This window comes from Hevea brasiliensis, chromosome 17, assembly GCF_030052815.1.
Source record: "Hevea brasiliensis isolate MT/VB/25A 57/8 chromosome 17, ASM3005281v1, whole genome shotgun sequence".
Lineage (NCBI taxonomy): Eukaryota > Viridiplantae > Streptophyta > Magnoliopsida > Malpighiales > Euphorbiaceae > Hevea > Hevea brasiliensis.
In genome coordinates this window covers 17,743,221-17,751,700 of record NC_079509.1, presented here as the reverse complement: position 1 = coordinate 17,751,700, position 8,480 = coordinate 17,743,221, and positions in this window count along the sequence as shown.

Here is an 8,480-nt window from a genome sequence, read left to right as displayed (position 1 = left end):
CTTCTTTACTTAATTTTGGTGTTCCTTGGTGAAAATTCCAGTAGCTATACTGATTCTAGAGAAATGGAAGGAAGGACAAAGGATTTGTTTGGAGGATGAAAGCAAGAAATGGACGAGAAAGGAAGGGAAAGAAAACAGGTTAGCTAAACTCTCTCAGTCTCTCCCTCTCTCTCTTTCTTTTCCTCCTCCTATTTGTGCCTCTCTTAATTATTATTATTATTATTATTATTATTATTATTATTATTATTATTATTATTATTATTATTATTATTATCTAGAAAGCTTCCGATTGTGCTTTTTCTCTAGGCTAAAATTGGTCAATTGCACTTCTAATTCTTTTTTGTTTTGTTTTATTATAATATATATAAACATATTGTCGCATGCTATTTTGCGATAGCCTGGACGAACACTCACCGAAGTGGGAAAGGCTGTGGAGTCACCACTTTAATTTTGAGGGAAATTAAATAAAACCATTTATGATAAAAAAAAAACTAAAAACTACTTTAAAAACAGAGATTCTAGGTTCGGGGTCCGTGTACGGGTAGGGAATGTGTTAGGCACCTCACTTCGTCCCTAAGCGAGGGTAAGCAGATTTTATATTATGCTCTTTATAAATTAAAATCGATAATTAGGGGGTTAGAATGATGATGTTAATCCTTTGGACAGATAAAAAGGAATATTTGATATTTCACTGGTTCGGGTTACCCAAGTACATAACTACATGAGATGACCCTTAGTGAGTTGGTGTTGTGTAGCGGGTTTTTGTTTAGGGGGTTACTTTGTGTATTGTGATATTTTAGTTTGGATTTAAGAGAATTCGGGTAAAAACCTCTCCCGATCTCTTAGAATAATCTATTTAAAGTTTAAGCGAAGAATCTCGGATAAGAACTCTCCTCCGATCTCCACATATTTAATAAAATTTTTGGTTGAAAATCGGATAAGAACTCTCCTCTGATCTCTTCAAGCATTTAAAGTTTAGCGAGAGGAATCTCGGATAAGAACTCTCCTCCGATCTTTACATGTTTAATAAATTTTTTGGTTGAGAATCGGATAAGAACTCTCCTCCGATCTCTTTAAGTATTTAATTTAGAGTTTTGCGTGAGGGATCTCGGATAAGAACTCTCCTCCGATCTCCACATATTTAATAAAATTTTTGGTTGAGAATCGGATAAGAACTCTCCTCCAATCTCTTTAAGTATTCAATTTAAAGTTTAGCATGAGGAATCTCGGATAAGAACTCTCCTCCGATCTCTGCATATTTATTAAAATTTTTGGTTGAGAATCGGATAAAAACTCTCTTCCGATCTCCTATTTATTAAAATTTCGTATTGTACAATCTTATGAATTAAGGAATCTAGTGATCGAGGGCACAAAAGACCCACGTGTAGATTTTTGAACCCACTGAGCCTTATCTAGAGGGTAGACACGACACCGAACTTCTTGCCAATCTCTTATGTGATCACCTTATTAGAACTCTTTAGTTCGATCTCTTTGGTTGCTCGCTAGGAATCCGAACTTATCGGATTCTCGATTTATTACATCATCCTCTGGGCTCGCTCCATAGCTCGACCTCTAGACTTATTTGGTTTAACCCACTATTTGACCTTTTATTACAACTTCCTTTTTTATCATTTTTATTTGTTTTGAAAACTCTTAGATCGAAATATCCATGTCTACGCTCTTTTGAATAGTTATAAGTTGCCTACGAGATGAACGTCTACTGTTGAAGAAAATAAAAACCAGATGATGATGAAAGGGATTTGCAAATAAAAATAAGAAAAGATACAGGTAATGACTACTGGCCTAGACAACTTGTTCTGAAACTAGATATGAAAGAAACCTTAAAAAAAACTGGAGAAAACCCATCGAGGGTATTCAACAAAATACAGTTTACTGCAACTGTTTTGGGATTTTAATGTAACTGAACATAGAAGAAATTTTAAAAAGGAAAGCTGGAGAAGATAGACAAGGGCATTCAACAAAATGGCAGTTAAAACACTTACCTGGAGCCACAAATATTACTGCGTTGAAGGCTGGTGGTACAAGGACCAATGCTTACTTTGAGATTGGGAGAACCAAGTTGAAATGCTGTAGAACCAAAGCGACGGAAACCGGGTCAGAATAAGATCAAGCTGAAAGAAATAACGGGTTGAGATTGGGGGGTGATGCAGACTAGACCGAATGAAAATGGTAATAGCAGAGTTATGAACAAACAAAAAATGAAGAATTTCAGGGTTCGTAAACTCTGTCAATGGAGATACTAAAAAAAACTAGTTCCTGAAGTTCCTCAGTTTTATGTAAGCTCAAAGTAGCAAGACTGAATTGATTTTCAGAGTCTTTCCACTATAATCACCACCACCCTTTTTTGTCCGTCCGTCAACAGTATTGCATGCAGGTATTTATAGGGAACGGGTGCTCCTAATGAAGGGTCAAGATCTCTTCTAAGGAGATGGAAGGTTTGCATTTAAAAGGACATGATCTGATGCCTGAGAATTGAAGAGAATCAAAATGGACAGCTGAGATCCTATTCAGAATATTTATCCTTTCTCTTTTCCAATCGAACGGCTCAGGATCTTCCTATCAAGATGGATCCAAAGGCCGAGAATAAAAGGCGCTGGTCCTGTCGTCTACTTTTTGATCCAAGGGCTCCGGGTTTACGAGTAAGATTAACGGTGGAGATTGATAAGCACAGGAATGTCATAACTGTCCTGGCGTCTGTCAGCATTGTGGGCGATTCTGCAAATGAAGCACGCGGTGAAGATTTGATCTTGCCTGCAACGCTTTAACTACCTCGGCTCTGATTATGAAGGAGGTTATTGGAAGTCTTTTGTCTTCTTTTCTGATCTCCATTCCTTCCGTTCTCTTAGTCATGAATCTTTTCTGATCTCTCTCACATCAGGTCCCTCATCCCTTCCCGATTTGAGATCGCCTAAACGATGAAGTTTGATCTTTAAAGGTTCTCTTAATGATGTAATCCGATCTCTTAGGATCGCTCCAAATGGTGAAATCTAACCTTGTGGAAATGAAATGAAATTTTATTTGAAGGTCATTATTTAATTATTGTATTGGTGAAATTTCCGATCTCTGATGTGCCTACTCGATCTGGTTTTTAACTAAATCGTCTTTAGCCGATCTGTGACTCTGAACATTTACCTTATTTCGACGACCTTAGCTAGCCGATCTCATTTTATTTTATTTATTGTGTTTCTAAAACCTTCCCGCGATGCATCAGAAAAGCGGGCAAATTACACCAACTGATGCACCGCTTGGGACTCTGTGAGCATTGAATGCTCACACGGGTATAAATAGGGGGAGGGTCCCTCAGTTGCTCCCCTATGCCATTTTCAATACTCTGCTCGCAATTTCAACTTTCTCTCATTTCTTCAAGTTTTTCGAGCACCGATCACACTCCGGTAAGGACTTTAATCCTTCTCTTACTTAAGCTTTTTTTATTTCTTTGAAAATGAGTGGCGCCGAGGGTCAGAGAGCGGTGAGCCCCCCTTCCGTCCATGTCTCGTGGTCGTCGGATGAAGTTGAAGTGGTCGAACCAAGTGGGCGATCTGAGCCTCCTACGACTTCCGCTTTAGTTCATGGTCGAGCGGCTCAATCAAGACAAACATCTTCCTCTGGTAGAGAAAATCTTACGATGGATGAGTTGCTATCGGTCCTCTAGGAAACCAATCTGCAATCCATTAGTCAAGAATACAACCTTCAAACTGACTCCTTCAAGCTTATCAAATGCCATGGCGATCTTCGAGCCGATCACTTTTTCGATGAAAATGATGCGATCATGGTGTATGAAGAGCAATTAAAAGCCGTGCTTCGGTTTCCCCTTGATGACTTCTTCAAGGACGTCCTGAAATTTCTGAAAGAACGGAAGCTTGAAAAACACAAGTTTATACCATTGAATTCAAAAAATTTTCACCTAGGGTCACATGCATCATGCAAGATTTATTTTTATCTATTTGATTTCAATGATAAACAACATATTAAAAATCTTTTAATATGTTTTTGGATCTGTATTTGCCATTTAAGATTTTAAAATTAATCAGATTAATTTTAGAACCCTAGATTAAATCAAGAACGATTACATTAACCTCTTGATGCACTGCAGCGTGTCTGCGCCTTTGAGATTTGTCTTCAGGACATCAAATGTTGTCCCTCTAACTTGTCCACACCAAGAACACCTATGGCAGCCCTTGAACAGCTTCTAAATCTTTTTCTATTAATTAGAAATTCAAGTTCTGTCTTTTAAGAGATTAGAGATGTAAACAGGACACTAGAAACAATTTCTAGTATTCTTAATTCAAGAGATTGATGGCTAATCTCTTTGAATTGATGAGAGATGAAGAAGAATAGATGGATAACCTCAAAATGGCGTGACAAAGGAGAGGAGTGGCTGCTGGTTGTTTTTCTTTTTCATAACAACACTTATATAGCTAGGTTAACACATTAAACCCTTGCCACATATCACCCTTTGATTAGCTCTAGGTTTAAGTGACCCAATCACATTGTGCCAAGTGTCAAACCTATATTTAATCTTGATTTTAATCATCTTACATGATTAAAAAAATATTTGGCAAGCTTATGTGTAATCCCATGTGCCACCATCTCATGGTGCCACGTGTTACACTGTGAAATGACCAAAATGCCCCTGTGTCTTAATTTTGAGTTCTTAACCCAAAATAATTATTTTTTCTTCTTCTAATTTATATCAAATATAAATTAATTAATTAATCTCTATTAATTAATTTCTCATTAATTAAATTCATATCTAAACACTTTAAATATAAATTTAACTTATACTATACATCCAATAATCTAGATTTGGTTTCAAGTCATGCTAGGGACTTTGCAATTTAATTGCAAACTAAACCTATTTAATTAATCAATTAAACTCTTTAATTAATTAATTAAATCATATTTAAATAGGTGATAACTTGTGTATGTGTGTGACTTACTAGGCTCATCACTAATTGGCAATGAGATATGATATCAACTCTTAATATCATCAGAACTCTTTCTTACCATAAATGATTTCTCTAAATCATTTTATGAACCTCATAGACCATGGTTAACACCTAGCATAGCATGCCATGGCCACCCAATTAGTAATAAGGTTTACCTTAAATGAACCTATAATCATATGTTACCATGCACTAGAATCTCTCTGTTACAAAATCCCAACTCAAGCTGGAGTCATGGTTTATGTCAAACTCCATTTGCTATGAATATTATGTTCTCTTTTAATTCCAGTTCTTGATTAAAAAGATTTTCTCATCAGAAAATCTTTTCTGAATAAATCTATCTGTCCTGGCCAGGAACTTGAAACATCAAGAACAATTAAATGAACATAGGATTTTATCTCTATTTACTTAGAGGAACAGATTCCATCTTAATCAACACCTACCTCCATATATAACTAGTAGGAGCCAACAGATGCCCATATACCCATACAGTACAAGTATGAAAGCGAGATCAAACTCAAACTACCTATATACAAGATAACTGTGCTATCTCAGGTCTAAAGATTATATGCACTTATATGATTTATGACAAAACATTGACAAGAGTAAACTCCATGTGCTTGTCATAAGTGTCACTGGTTCAGCCTACCTATCATGTTTGTTATATGGCATGAGACTCACCATTTCATCTTATTTATATCTCATATAAATAACTTGGAAACAAACATAAATACAATCTTTCTGGATAAGTCATGTCCTTATTATGAAGTATCCTCGATTGTGAACCTATTTATGATACTTTGTGCTAGAAATATTGTCACTCATATTCTTAACAACTTAAGAATAATATTTCTAACAAAATATCAATGGACCTTTTCTATTACACATAAATATATTATGTAAACGGAAAAGTGGAAATGCCTTTTATTAATAAAAATATGTACAAGATACATACTAAATGATATGCTCTAGGGCATACTACTAACAATTTCACCATGTCTCGGTAGCCCAAGTACATCCGAACTCGTGGCGAATTCTGGTAACTTTCAGAGGCTTATGCCGGGCCAAGGAGCTCGATCCTACCGCGAAGGTTTTTGCCAAGCTGCATAGGCTTACTCGCCGAAAGGACGATGAGTACTAGTTCTTCCAGGCAAAACCACATTGTGGGCTTTTTACTGATCTCCCCTCTTCACTGAAGAATTGGAAAAATCGCTTTTTCATGCTGAGGAGCAAGATTCCAAACGGTTTCGAGGGTTTCCCCCGTAGCTGGCAATATCTAGTTCCACCAATTCCGAAGCATGTCACCCTGAGTAAGGATGAGGGTGCCATGGTAATAGAACTTAAGGATCAGGCGGCCACCCAGAAGTTCTCTTGCTTATATGCGGTGATAGCCGAGCTGAAACATTGGATGATGGGACTAATCACCGATGAAGGATACGAGCTCCAGCTCTCTGACCTCGGCCCTGGTACCTTCCCCATCTCTGATCTCTGAACCTTAGCGAACTCACTTATTTTTCTTTGTGCAGGTATGGCGAGCGGTGAGGCTTCCAAGGAGAGCCATAAGCGAAAGAGGGAGATCTCCAGAAAGGTGCGGGAAATAAAGATCACCGCGGTATCACAGACACCGAGGCGAGATTCAGAAGAAGTGCCGGGAGACTCGTCCCGACCTTTGGGACAACCGGTCTCGAAAGTAGAAGTAGCTCCTTCTCCCCCTCGACAAGAAGGGCCACCGCCTCCACCTGTTCCTGCAAGTGCGGAAGGGGGACCTTCCCAACCTACTGTGAGGAACCTTTCCCGCGACTCCCAGGTCCTCATTCACTCTCTGGAGAAGAACCGATCTGTTCGGGAGAATCCAGGCTTGGCCAAAGTTCTGGGCACTACCATATGCCTTCAGGAGGATCGGAATAGGCTGTCCTCGAGTGGCATTGACGATCTCCTGGCCTAGACGATGAGTTTGAGCGTAGAGAGCTTGGTGAACCAACATATAATCAAGGAAAAAGCTCATCTTCTGAGGCAGGAAATTCTAAAAGTGGTCAAGGACGCATCCTCTGCCCAAGCTCAACTTTCATCCGCCCAAGATTATATTGCCGAACTCGAAGGTCAGATGAAGTCCTACGAGGATAAATTGGCCGAATAGGCTCATGAACTCGGAGAAGCTCAGGCGCTCCGAACTGCTGATGTCGCTCTCCTCACCGAAGAACTCAAAGCGAAAGAAGAAGAGGCTGTGATGAGGGAAGCAGGTGCTTATGTGAATGCCCACAACGATCTTTTGACCGAGCTCGAGAGGCGTTACCCCAGGGAGGACTTCTCCTGGATGGTGGACCTTGTTCCTAGGAACGACGAGAGGAGCGAAGAGGAGCCCAAGGGAGAGAGGGAGGATGAGCGAAATGTACCCGGAGACCAGGCTGGGGGTGACCCTCCAGCCGAATGAATTATAACTCTTTATTTTAAGATGAAATGAAATTGCTTTTGTTCAATGACTTGATGAGATCGGAAAGTATTCAAATTGTATGAGTGCTTGATTGTTTGAACACATCAGAACATCAAACTTAAAAGGGATTATTAATCTAAGTATAAGAGGTTGGAAGAACATTGTAACAATAAGATCGGCCTAAGCCGAGACTAAACACCGGATAGAACTTTAGATCATTAAAATTAGAAACTTGATTTGAATTAGATCAGAACTACCATTAAATCGGACTGAGACCTTAACCTTAATTTAAGTAATGTCTGAGACACACAAGTGAGGAACCCAATCTAAGTGTTAGCTAAATGACTTTCAACTACATTTTGTAAAAAAATATCGGAAATGAGACCAAATGGCATAGAGACTTGATATTGGTTTGAGAGATCGGGACTGAGGTTGAACGACATGAAGACTTAACATTGGTTTGATCTCTCTGATGAGAGATCGGTAATGAATCAAATGACATGGAGACTTGATATTGGTTCGACCTTCTTTGTTGAGAGATTGAAAATGAGATTAGATGGCATGGAGACTTGATATTGGTTTGATCTCTTTGACGAGAGGTCGGAAATGAATCGACTAGATGGGGGATTGGTTTATTTTTTGATCGAGTCATCTGCAACCGAAGAATGTTGGGTGGGGATCGATTCCAAAGTTCATTGACTTCGGGGATTGGCCAAAATATAGTGTCGACATATATTTTTATCATTCAAGGCATTTCCATCCTCCTTTCTTATTTTTATTTTATTTTATTTTATTTGTTGAAATAGATAAAATCACGTGAGTTAATTTTAAGAGAAAAAAAGGTTTGTCACTTTTCCACTTAAGCAAAATTTCATTTTGATCTTTTTTTTTTTAATATTCTAATTGCCAACATAAAACTTTTAAAACTTCACTTACTAGGCCAAATTTAAATAGAAATCTCACTAAAACTTTAATAAATTGCCTTTCTTTTTTCTAATGATACCCATTACTATTATTTTCAGAAATTTTAGGTTGTTATAAGCTTAAACGCTGTCGTTTTAGCTTAGAAGGTTTAAGCGCGC